Raw genomic sequence first — 13153 nt, forward strand, 5'->3', positions numbered from 1 at the left:
CAAGAAATTCTTGTAAACCAATTCACCAAGGGAAACAATTTGCTCATCTGAGCAAAAGTCTCTCCATCAGGACAATATATTCCTAATCTGGGCAAAAAGTTCATTTGTCAGACGGCAGTGTTCATATGAAGACGCAGCCAAAACTCTTGTTTCATTGTGCCACCTGTCCTAAATGATCAATTACCAACTACCCAATCCCAATCAATTTTCGCCTTGAAAGCATCACTTAAACCTGCACTTTCTTTCCATTCTGACACAGTCAGCTAAGACTCTACCAAGTGATATTCCATCTTTTTTTTCTGCAATAAATCTAATAAACTTAACTTTGCTTGATCAACAAACTTGTGGTCTTGCATGGAGTTGATAAACACTTAATCCTCGCAAAAACATTAATTCAGGCGATTTTAGTGGCATGCATTGGATCTCCCTATATTTGTCTTTTTTCTGTTATTATCTTGGCTCTTCCAGGATCCCACCTTTATAGAGGATGAGCGATGCGAAGTCCTGAGTACTCTAACCATCCCTGGGGAGACTTTAAGGCCTGAAGAGTCTCAAGAAGCTACAATATACATTTTTTGTTGTTTTCTTTTATTGTTAATTAGTTCTTATAGCATACATGTGTGTACATGTCTCATACATTCGTTGTGTGTTGTATGCAAAAACAGTATTTTTCTTTTTTCTGTCTTTCTGAAAAGTCTTCCCAGGAAGAAATATGTGTTGGTTGTGTGAGTGTGTGTGCATTGGCACATATGTGTGATGGGGGAGTGGTGGTGGTATTATCTTTATTTTGCTAGTGAAGGTTGTATAATTTGCTCAAGGTCACACAATAAGTTTAAGAACAAGAATTCATAGCTTTTGATACATTTGGTAAAAATGGAAAAAACTTCAGAAAATTAACTCAAACTCATCTAAAACTCAAATCTCCATGGAAATGTATTAAATAGATTTTACTCATTAGATTTCATTCAAGAAATTCCAGTAGATCCCAAAATACTGAAATTATAAGGGCTAATCTGTTTTTTTGTCACTGAATATTTTAATGATGTTATTGAGATATAATGCATACACCATACAAGTCAATACTTTTTAGTTCTTCTCAGTGTTGTGCAACCATAACCACAATATAATTTTGGAACATTTTTATTCTAAAAGAAACGTTAGTAATCACTCTCTAATCCACTCCACATCCCTCCCCCCTGCCCTAGGCAGCCGCTAATCTACTTTGTGTCTCTGTGGATTTGTCTGTTCTGGACATTTCACATACAGGTAATCTCACAATGTATGGTCATTTTTTTGTATCTGGCTTCTCTCACTTATTGTAATGCTCTCAAGGTTCACCCTTGTAGTGTGTATCAGTACCTCATTTCTATTGGTTGGACTGATTTTTTTTTAATCTTTCAAAACTCTGCATTTTCCCTAAACATGTCTCTAACTGAATTCATGAAACCTTTGAAATACTGTATAAGAAAAGTTTTGAGTTACTATTATCAGAAAGAGTAACACACAAGATTTGAAAAGAATCCATAAAGAAATCTCTTTGAAAAGCTCAACTGTTAGAAGTTAAAATGCCTTGCCTTAAAAGGAGAAATAAAATTAGGATGAAGAAACACTACTTTATACTACATTTCATGATGAGAAAAATAGAAGATGTTTATTAGGAAAATCAACTTCTGATCATGCATAATAGGGCATAAACTCTGGCCACAGAGCATTTTGAAGAGGTTACATGATAATATTCATTAAGTACATATATGGGAACCAAATTTTATTTTAGGAAACAAATTAAAATATTCAAATCCATGCACGGCATGAGAATTACATCCTTATAGGGAAGGAAACAAACTTTCCAGAAAAGGACTGAGAGAAAAAGAAGAGAAAGTCAGAAGGAAGGAACTAAGTTGAGGCTGTGAGTTTTCTGGTTCTTCCTCCCGACCCTGCAATTCCAGTCTTTTCTTTACCCTCTGAACAAATTAGAATGTATCAAATTCCCCTCCAAATGGGTTAATGCGTTTTCCACACCTCTTTCACTCAGTCTGAATATAGAAACAAAGCAGAGTGGAGAAAGTTCTGACACACACGGCAAAGTGTTGGTTTAATCTTCGGATTCACTCTTGAATCTTGGACAAGTCACTGTAGTTCTCTGACCCTCCGATTCCTCATTTATGAAACACAGCAAAAATTTAGAACTTCCCGGCTTGCGATAATGATGAATTCATATGGTAAATTCCTAGTCTGGGGCCTGGCTCGCTGTAGACCCACCATACGTGCCACTTGAAGTAGATCCCAGGGGCTCTTCTCTTTGAGACAAGGACAGTTTAAGAAGAGGAGATTTTTAAATCACTTACCTGCAATTTCTACAAGAAATTTTAAGCACATATGGTTTCCATCTCATTCAGACGAACCATAAATCGTAATTCAATCTCTCTCACTGGCATAGGGATGCTGCGGAAGCAGACTCCAGCCCTCTCCTGTAGCTTTTAATGGACTACTCTCCTTTGCCTCTTCACCTCCCTAAAACCAACTGTTTTAAGGCTTTTAAAATCCCATAATTTAGGCAATTTCCTCACTCCCAGTTGTTGCAATGTGACGCTTTTGGGCATGTAGCTGAGAAGTCATTTTGAAAATGAAGAATGGATGCTTTTCTTTCTTAATAAAAGCAGTGCTGTTCCTCAAAGGAGGGGCCTCCCCTGGAGCTCAGGGGACACCGCAGAGAAGGGGCCTCTCTCTTTACACCCGTGTGGCTTTATGGAGAGGCTCCAGCTCTTGGGTTTGTCGGTGTTTGACAGGTAATGTCCCACTCTCAGTCTTTAGATGGAGTCCTGGTCATCATGCTGAAGGCCACAGTCCTGGATACAAATGGGTTTGAATTCACTATCCACACGTGAGTGTCCTTCCCCCATGTCCTCACCAACACTTAGCAGGGGCAGTCTTTTTAATGTGAGCTGTCTCATAGACACGTAGCAGCACCTCACTGTTGTTATAATGTACAATTCATTAATGGCTAATGACATGGAGTATCTTTCATGTGTTTATTTTCCATCTATGTATTTTCTTTGGTGACATGACTGTTAAAATCTTCTGCCTATTTTTGATTGGTAATTAGTTTTCTTATTATTGTGTTTTGGGAGTCCTTATATATTTAAAGTATAAGACTTTTCTCAGATATGTGATTTGCAAATGTTTTCTCCCAGTTCGTGGCTTACATGTTCAATGTCTCAATATTAGAGTCTTTTGACAGACATATATTCTTCTTCTTGATTTTGTCCAATTTATCAATTTCATTTCTTTTACGCATCAAGCTTTTGCTGTCAAATTTTAAATATCTTTGCCTAACTCAAGGTCACAAAGATTTTCTCCAATGATTTTTACTAGATTTTTATAGCTTTGTATTTCACATTGTCTATAATCTATTTTGAGTTTTCTTTTTTTACATTGTGTGAGATATAGATTAAATTTAATTTTTGCATAGGATATCCAATTTTTCCAGCACCATTTGTTGACAGGCTATTTTTTTCCTCCCCTGAATTATCTTTGCATCTTTCTTAAAATCAATAGACCACAGATATGTGAGTCCATTTCTGGACTGCCTATTCTGTTTGTATAACCCTGTGTCAGCATCACACTGTTCTGTTTACTGTGTCTTTATAGTAAGCTTTGAAATTAAGTAGTGTGAATCTTGCAATTTTGTTGTCCTTTAAAGTTGTTTGGGTAATTTATGTACTTTGTATTTCCAAATAAAGTTTAAAATAAGGTTTTCAGTTCTTACAAAAAAAAAAGCCTCCTGGGATTTTGACTGAAATTTCATTGACTCTATAGATTAATTTGGGAAGAATTCAACAACATTGAGTCTTCAGCACCATGACCATAGTGTGACTTTCCATTTAATAATTCTTCTTTAATTTCTCTCAGCAATGTTTTATAATTTTAAATGTACAAGTCTTGCACATCTGTTCACAGATTTATCCCTAAGTGTTTTGCACTGATGATGCTATTATAAATTATACCATATGTTCAATTCCAATTTCTGATTGTCGATTGCTAGCATTTGGGTTATACCTGATTTTTTATATATTTATCTTGTATCCTTCAACCTTTTTATACTCACTTACTTATTCTAATAACATTTCTGTGTTTTCATAGGATTTTCTACATAGGTAATCATCTTGTTTTCAAATAAAGTCAATTTTACTTTTTCATTTTCAGTCTGGATGACATGCATTTCTTTTCTTACCTTAATGTACTAGCTAGAACTTTCAGTACAATGTTGAATAGAAGTGATGAGAGTGGAGGTCCTTGCCATTTTTCTGAGCCTGGGGAAAGTGTTCAGTCTTTCATCTTTAAGAATTATGTCAGCTGTATGTTTTATGTAGATGTTCTTTATCAAGTTGAGAACGTTCTCTTCTATTCCTCGTTTGTTGACAGTGTTTATTAGAATGAATGTTAGATATTTTCAAATGCTTTCTCTGCATCTATTGAGATAATCATATGTCTATATATTTTTTTATTACTAAGGTGATTTGCATTAATTGATGTTAAAATAACTTTGTATTCCTGGGCTAAACCTCACTTTATTATGATTATATTACTCTTTTTATGTATTTTTAAATTGTATTCAGATCTTTTGCATTATTTAGATGAAGAGTGTTGGTCTGCAAGTTCTTTTCTTGTACTGGTTTTGGTATCAGAGCAATCTTGGCCCTGTAGAATGAACTGGGGTGTATTGGCACCTCTTAAGTTTCTGGAAGAATCTGTGTAAAATTGGTATTGTTCCCTAAATGTTTGGTAGAATTCACCAGTGAAACCATCTGGGCCTGAAATTTTCTTTGTAGGAAGAATTTTAGTACAAATTTATTTTCTTTAATAGGTTATCTATTTCTTCCTGAGTGAGCTTTGGTAGTAGGACTCTTTCAGGGGTTTATTTTTTTAATTTCATTGAATTGCTGAATGTATTGGCATAAAATTGGCTATAATAGTCTCTCATTATATATTTAATATCTGTGGGATCTGTAGTGCTTGCTCCTCTGTCACTCCCAATATTGATAGGTTGTCTTCTCTCTCTCTTTTTTTCCTGATCAGCCTAGGAGGAGGCTTATCAATTTTATTGAACTTCTCAATGCATCAGCTTTTTGTTTCACTCATCTTTCTCTCATTTTTCTGTTTTTCAGAATTTCACTGATTTCCACTCTGACCAATGGCATTTGCCTTCTTCAGCTTACTTTCGTTTCATTTGCTCTTTGGTTTCTAGATTCCTAACCTGGAAGCTGAGGTCATTGATGGAAAGCTTTCTTTTATTCTAGTGTGGGCACTTACTGCTGTAACTGTCCATCACTGCATCTGGCTGGTTTGGACATGTCCTGCTGTCATTCTGTTACAAGCATCCCTTATTTCTTGCTTGATTCATTCTTTGACACATGGGTTATTTAGAAATATTAACTCCTTTTCAAATATTTGGGGATTTTTAACATACCTTTCTGCTATGAATTTTCTGCTATTAATAACTCAGTTAATATATATTTTTTTCCCTCAGAGAGCAAACTTGTATGATTTGAATATTCTCAAACTTATTGAGACTTATCTTTTGCCCAGAACATGGTCTATCTTGGTAAATGTTCCTTGTGCAAGTGGAAAGATGCCACATTGTGCTGTTTTAGTGTGGAGTGTTTTCATTAGGCTAAGTGGGTTGATAATGTTGAGCAGGTCTTCTCTATCAGTGTTGATTTTCTGTCTATTGTTGTATCAATTAGAGATTGGTACATACATACTTCTATGTACTTCTTCACACACTGAAATCTCTGAGTCCACATGGATACTTATCATCATAATCCAGCACCCAGGGTTCATTCTTGCTTCCTCCTTTTCCATATTTCCATATTTGTAACTTCTCCTATGTGTAAATTTGTAATTTTTCTGATGTCTGCACTCCCTGATGTGTTCAGTCCCACTGTCACTTAACCTCGACCTCCAGGAGGACACCCTCCTCGACCCTGAAGCCCCACATCCCCTGAGGGACCACTGCCCCACTCTCCCTTGCCACACTGGTCCAGGCAACAGCTTGGTGTGGAGGCCCATCTCCTACTGTGTGGTGGCACACACACCAGGCACCCAGTTCCTTGTATGTCCTCACCCACCTCAGGTCGGACCCTCCCACGGACCACCCCCATGGACTATGCTGTGGCTGGGACTTCAGAGTCCACATGTTTATTAGAAAGCCATACTTGTGAGAGAAAGGAGGAGGAAGCAGGAATGTGTAGTGGGAGAGGTTGCCATGTAGGCCTGGTAGAACCTCAGTGCACTCACAGAGAGCTCTGGAGCAGACATTTACCTGACAACCTTATCTCGGGTGAACCACTGTGCCTGGTCTCTCCACCCTGGTGTGGCCAAGTCACTGGCTGTGGCTGCCTCAGGAAGAGTTTTCCCTCACATCAGGCTGGCTCTGGAGCCAGAGAAGAGGTGGAGGGAGCTGCAGCCGAAGGCCTTGGCTCGCCTCCTTCCCTGCAGTTGGGCAGCAAGCCTTTCCTCAGGGGAGACAGGTGGTGGTCTCCACAGCCCTGCATAGGCTGTCTCCTTGCCATCCTCAGCCTGCCTGTTCCCCAGCACTCTGTGCCAGGCCACCCCAGCTGGCCTGGACACCCTCCTCACACACTTGCCCTCTTTCACCCCAAACTAGCTGGCCCCTCCTGGGACCACTGTCCTCACCTCACTGTGATTCTGACACAGCATTGAGCCATCCCCACATGTGGACATATGGATGCTCTCTTCACCCTGCTGGGGTTCTATCCATCCAAGCCAAGCCCCTTCCATGGGGATGTTCACTCTCTGCACTTTGCTGTCCCCTCCCTACAGATACCCCCTCACCTGGCCTGGGCCCTGGCACCCCACGCTGGGCTGCCCCTTCCACTTGGCACCCCCTTCTTCGCACAGCAGGCTTACACTCCTCCCTAAGCCTCCATAGCTCCTTGCTCATAGCTGAAGATGCAGGGCCACCAGTGGCTCAGGCACTTCATGCTCGCAGGTCTACTCCCAATCTGGATGTCATTCAGAAAGCCTGGCTGCCCACTGGTCTCTTCCACCAAAAAGCAGATGGTGTACATTACCCAGAACAGCTGAACTGAGGACCAGCTCCAACACCGAGTGGCTGGCGACCACAGTGACGGAATCAGCTTCACACTTCATGGCCCCGGCGTGTCCGGGAGGTAATCACCTCCACAGACCAGAGGATGGTTTTGTTGTGAATTCTGAGATGTCCTGGGTAGCCTCAAGCTTAAGGACTAACGGCTATCTTTATTTTGTAGTAGACTTGTTAGAATTTTTGTCAGCTGATAGAATTAAGGGCTGAGAAGCACTCTGCTCTGGGGAGAGGTCCAACCAGTGCCGTCTGAGTTCAAACCCGGGGGAGGGTCCTTGCTGGAACCAGGAGCAGAGGTGAGCACTGTCAGAGGGATCTTCTCTGAGGAAACTCATCTGGTCCATGTTTCCTCACCATGTGTTGGACTTCCATAACTGGCCCTGGAGCTGGGAGGGGACAGGGAGCAGGAATGACCTGGGTGGTGGAGGAGAGGAGAAGAGAAGGTCTGGAAGTCCAGCCTCCCGAGGATGCCACCTGATGAAAGGGGAAGTGCAGAGAGGACCGAGTGCCATTTTCTGACTCCGTGTGTGTTGGTGATTAGCTAGACCTAAGCCTGCTCTCTGGTAACTGACATTCCCAGCCAGAGGGATGCGCACAGTGTGACTGAAGGGTCACACATGTCGAGCACACAGCACTGCACCTGTGCATCAAGTTACTCTGAAGTATCTGAGTTGCCTGTGTGAGCTTGTCACACTATGGGAAATGGGGTACTGCCAGCTTGGCCTAGAGCCACCTAATTCTAAGCACTCTGCTTCTTTTTTTGTGTGTGTGAGGAAGATCAGCCCTGAGCTAACATCCATGCTAATCCTCCTCCTTTTTTGCTGAGGAAGACCGGCTCTGAGCTAACATCTATTGCCAGTCCTCCTCCCTTTTCTCGCCAAAGCCCCAGTAGATAGCCGTATGTCCCAGTTGCACATCCTTCCAGTTGCTGCACGTGGGACGCGGCCTCAGCATGGCCGGAGAAGCGGCGTGTCGGTGCGCGCCCGGGATCCGAACCCGGGCCACCAGTAGCGGAGCGCACGCACTCAACCGCCAAGCCTCGGGGCCGGCCCCCAAGCACTCTACTTCTGATTGTGAAGGGCAATCCTGCAAAATTCCTAATCAGTTTACAGCTGATGTCTGATTTTAGAGAGCCTTTGGAGGATTCTCTCTATCTGTTTTTAACAGTTGTTTGAGCTGTCTCTGAGTTTCCACACCAATTTGGTCTGCTGCTCTTTACTTCTCAGAATTCCATCAACAAGAACACAGAGTAACTGTCTATAGAAATCTACATTGATGGATATTGGGGAAGTGGATTAAAATTACCCAGACACAGAGGCGTGAAGGGCCCAGGACAGGTTATGGATGGAGATTTCAGTGGTCTGCACCGTTGAAGGGCCTGCATCTCTAACCCTGAGACTGAACTGTATTGTGGATTCACTCTCTCTAAGTTCCTTTTAGGATTAATACGCCTTACTTCACTTCTGATATGCCTTAGCTATTCCACTCAAGCCATCACACTCTTCTCCTTGGATTCCACTGGGGCCTGCTCGGCTTCAGCAGACATAGAACACGAAGGTCCTGTTTCTGTCGCCATACACCAATGGTCACTCGATTCCCATTACACGCCCCTCGGTAACCCCCTAGTGATACCTCTCTAGAGACATGCAGTCTGACACAACTCTGTTTTAGTTAGAATCCAATCTCAGCTCTTCTTCCTACTCACTCCTGCCATCCCTTGATCTTCAACAGCCCTCATGGCAACAGACCCCTTCTTGGTCCAGCTCCTGAGCACTATCTCCCATATGCTTTCTTTTGGGGAGCTCCTCACCGTGCTCTCACTATGAAAGGGAGCAGGGCCCCTCTTGGGAAAAGTCCGAGATTCCACCCAGGTAGTGACACAGGTGAAGATCTCTCAAATGAACACATTAGAAGACAGGGGTCAGGAGAAAACATTGGGCATTATTGTGCATCAGAGAGAAGGTTGCTCCATGGTCTAATGGAATCTATGGTAGAAGAATATATTTCATAAAAGAGTTTTTCCTGTATTTGGAAAAGTTCATGCTTCAGCCAAATGAATCAGAAATGGTTTTTTTAAAATTTTTTGCCAAAAGTATCCATATGTTTTCAGATGCATTAGCAAAGCAAAAGCACAGAAACATTAATTTGCTAAAAGTAGGGCAAAACCACATTCTTTCCCTGGAAAAACTCAAGAGTTGGGGAAAAGAATTGGACTTGTCATTTTGGATCACAGTGAGAAAAAATTGCCATCTGGACAAAAACTGGCTCGAGAATGGAACATGACCATCTCCTTTCTTCCAGCAGAGTTTACCTCTCAACAGGCTTTGCCCTCGCTGTGGAATGCTCTCTTCAGTCCTGTTGGTGGTGCTTTTATGATGACATGGGAAAATGCATAATAAACACGAGTTTGACACAAATAAAGCATGTTTTCAAATAGTTAGCTCAAGGCTGCAGTGTTTTTTAAAAGAGTTGGACGACTTTGTACTTTTAGAGTATATTTGAGTGGATCATTTCAAATGATCACATTATGATGCAAAGCTCTTTGTTAAGAGCCAAGAGCAAGCTTCTCACTGCAGAAACCAGAGCCTGAAGGGTCACTTGTGGCAGTAGGGGGACACCCTGCACACTACCTTCTTTAGGAAAGACTCCGAGAGAATACACACAATTTGATCCAGCCAAATGCTTGAGCTGGTTGATAGTGCTCTCCCGCTCCCCAAGTCAAGATTCTTTGGAAAAGTGCATTTGTAAATGTGTCTCTAAATTTAGCCATTCTTCTATATCCAGGCCAAGTTTTCATGGTGGAATCCAAAGCAAACCAGCAGTTGATGGAAAATCTGTATTGTATAAGTCCCCCAAACTGTTCAAATGATCACGAGAAACTACAAAGTGCTTATGCCTTGTGAAGATGCTGCATTCAGTAAGTGTTCAACATACACAAATGGCACATTTTATAAACCTTTACCACTTAGTCAGATCAAGGATAAGGATGGGCTCGCCTGGACCATTCTCCTTGCCGGGGTAACACCTTATATTCATAGAGTAAACACGTGCCAAGTGAAAAGCACAGGATCACTCATTCCACTCATGTGACTTGAATTCCTCCTATGCGCCAGCTGCTGTCTCCAAAGCTGCAGGGCACACCGTGAAACAACAGAATGCCTTCTCTCAAGTAGCTCACATTCCACCGTTCCCCTAGGGGAATAACTGAAACAATTCTTGCAGAAGTACTTTATACTCAAAACGTTTTATCTGGGGACTTGAGAGATTCTGATACTGCCGACTTTGCTCATTGAAGATGAAGAGACTGAGACCCAGAGAGGTGAGCTCAACTCAAGCAAATTCCTCGAAGCCAGTGAAACAGTTATTGTCATTACAGTGCTTTATGGTTATAACTTTGAAATAGTTGCAGAGGATCTAGACAAAGCAAGCTCTCACACCACTTCTGATGGTGCAGTTGATGCAATTACACAGCACAGCAGCTTGTGTTACCTAACAGAACTGAGCATCTGCGTTACTATTTGGTGATGCCAGAGATCCCACTCTAAAGGATGTACTCTCAAATTGCAGCTTTCAACCTTTTTTTATTATGAGGCACAGTTAGAAATACATTTAATATCATAATCCAGGACACAGAGCTCCAATATAAAAGTTTCACAAAATGCTTTTGGCTCTTACTTTGTGCAATGCAATCTGATATTTTTCTTTTTTCTTCCCTTTATTGAATTTCATTTTTTTTTTAAAAGGATATTTTCATCATTGAGCACATTGATCTAATGATTTACTAACGGGTCAAACTTCAGTTTGAAAAGCACTACCTTTGGAGAATTCTCGTCCTTGTACCCAGGAGGCACTGCAAGAACACGCGAAGCACGAGTGTCCATAAGGGCAGAAGTGGGAAAACCCCAAATGCCCGTCAACAGGTGAGCTAGTAAGAAAGGATAGTTCTAAAATGGAATATTGAACGTCAGTGAAAGTTTCTAAACTGTAGATTTACCTATCATCGTAAATGATTCTCAAAAGCCAAATATGTGAAAAACAGTTCTGGAAAGAAATAGGACAGCTCCACTTATTTGTTGGTCAAAACTAGGAAAGCTGAGGAGCAAATTCTTATGCAACAACATATGTACATATGCAACATCATTAAAAAAGAGGGAATGACGAATATAAAATTTAGGATAACTTCTCCCCTGGTGGAGGAGAGTATGGAGGAAAGTGGATGCATTTGGAAAGATGAACATTGAGAGTCTCATATGTATAGAAAATATTCTGTGTCTTAAGCTGTGTAGTGGGTATATGGATATTCTTATTTTTAAATAAATATATTTTAAACAATATTTATAAATTTTATTATTTTAAATAAAATTCTAAATAATATTTTTATTTTTACAATTGTACATATATGCATTTTACATATGCAATATAATATAAAATAAAAATATCAAAATTATGAGTAATAAATGTCAGAGAGATATTCAATATTTTAAATATAATGATTATTATATTAAATAATAGGGTTAGAATTAGGTACAGTGACAAAGTCTCCAAGAGAGAAGAATATAATCAAATTATCATATATCCACATAAAAGTCTTATAAATTGTGTTTTGAGTGAACATTAAGTGGTAAATTAAGTAAATTAAGTGGTAAATAAATTAAGTGGTAATGACATACTTTGCATAAAAAGTACATATACGGGGCCAACTTGATGGCATTAAGTTCAAGCACTCCACATCGGTGGCCCGGGGTTCTTGGGTTTGGACCCCAGGTTCAAACCTAAATACCGCTCATCAAACCATGCTGTGGTGGCATCCCACATACAAAATAGAGGAAGACGGGCACAGATGTTAGCTCAGGGACAATCTTCCTCAAGCAAAAAGAGGAAGATTAGCAACAGACATTAGCTCAGGGCCAATCTTCCTCACCAAAAAAAAAAAAAGTACATGTAGCTATATATGCAGTGTGATGTAATTCTGTATGTATAATTTTATATTTATATAAAATATTTTTGGGAATTATACCAAATCTCAATGTATATTGTCCAAAATATTGTTGGGAATTATACCAATGTCATGACATGATGGTGATTTTTGTTTTTTTCTATGGGTTTTCAAATTCTAAAATGAGCATAAGTTACTTTGTAAGTCAGAAATGGTCAATAAGTCATGTTAAATGAATCAAATTTAGAAGAATGGTCTTGCTCTCTGTGTTAGCTCAGGCTGCTACAGCAGACACCATAGACCGGGCAGCTTAAACAGCAGACGTGCATTGCTCACAGTGCTGGAGGCTGGAATCCAAGGTCAAGCCACCTGCAGATTTGGTGTCTGGTGAGAGCTGCTTCCTAGTTTGCAGACGGCCATGTTTTTGCTGTGTCCTCACATTCTCTTCTTATAAGGGCGTTAATCCTGTCATGAGGCTCCACCCTCATGACCTTATCTAACCCTAATCACCTCCCAAAGGCCCCACCTCCAAATGTCATCATGTTGGGGATTACGACTTCAGCATATGAACTTGAGGGGAACACAAACATTCGGTTCAGAGCACTCTCTCTTCCCTAATCCCTCCACAAAGTATTAATGAAATGTTAGAAACTTCTACTGTACAGGATAATCTAGCAGGGTCTGTAATGAAGACCCCCCATTAAATGAAGACAGGAAAGAACCTTGGTCAGTAGTAGTTCAGCCTCCATACTTGGTTATGTCAACTCCCTGGGATGAAAATAAAATAAAAATTCACCAAGTGGGAAAGTGGGAATACAGTTTTTGATCCCAGTGCAAAAAATGGACAAAATGGAAAACTGTAGCACAGGCTAAGAGATCCACTGAACGTGTACTTGCCCACTCAGCTCTCATTTCTGAGAAGATGAAGATAACGAGTGGGGCAGGTGTAGACTCTCCTCAGGGAAGATCTGCCAAGTGAAACTGTAAAAATGAAGGTGGTCACACCGTGGAGGAACTTGTTACCGATGAGCTCCGTGAAGTGACTCCAGAGATGCTGAGTTCTCTGCATTGTTAATCAATCACTCCAGCTC

This window comes from Diceros bicornis, unplaced genomic scaffold, assembly GCF_020826845.1.
Source record: "Diceros bicornis minor isolate mBicDic1 unplaced genomic scaffold, mDicBic1.mat.cur d_74_multi, whole genome shotgun sequence".
NCBI classification, from domain to species: Eukaryota; Metazoa; Chordata; class Mammalia; order Perissodactyla; family Rhinocerotidae; genus Diceros; species Diceros bicornis.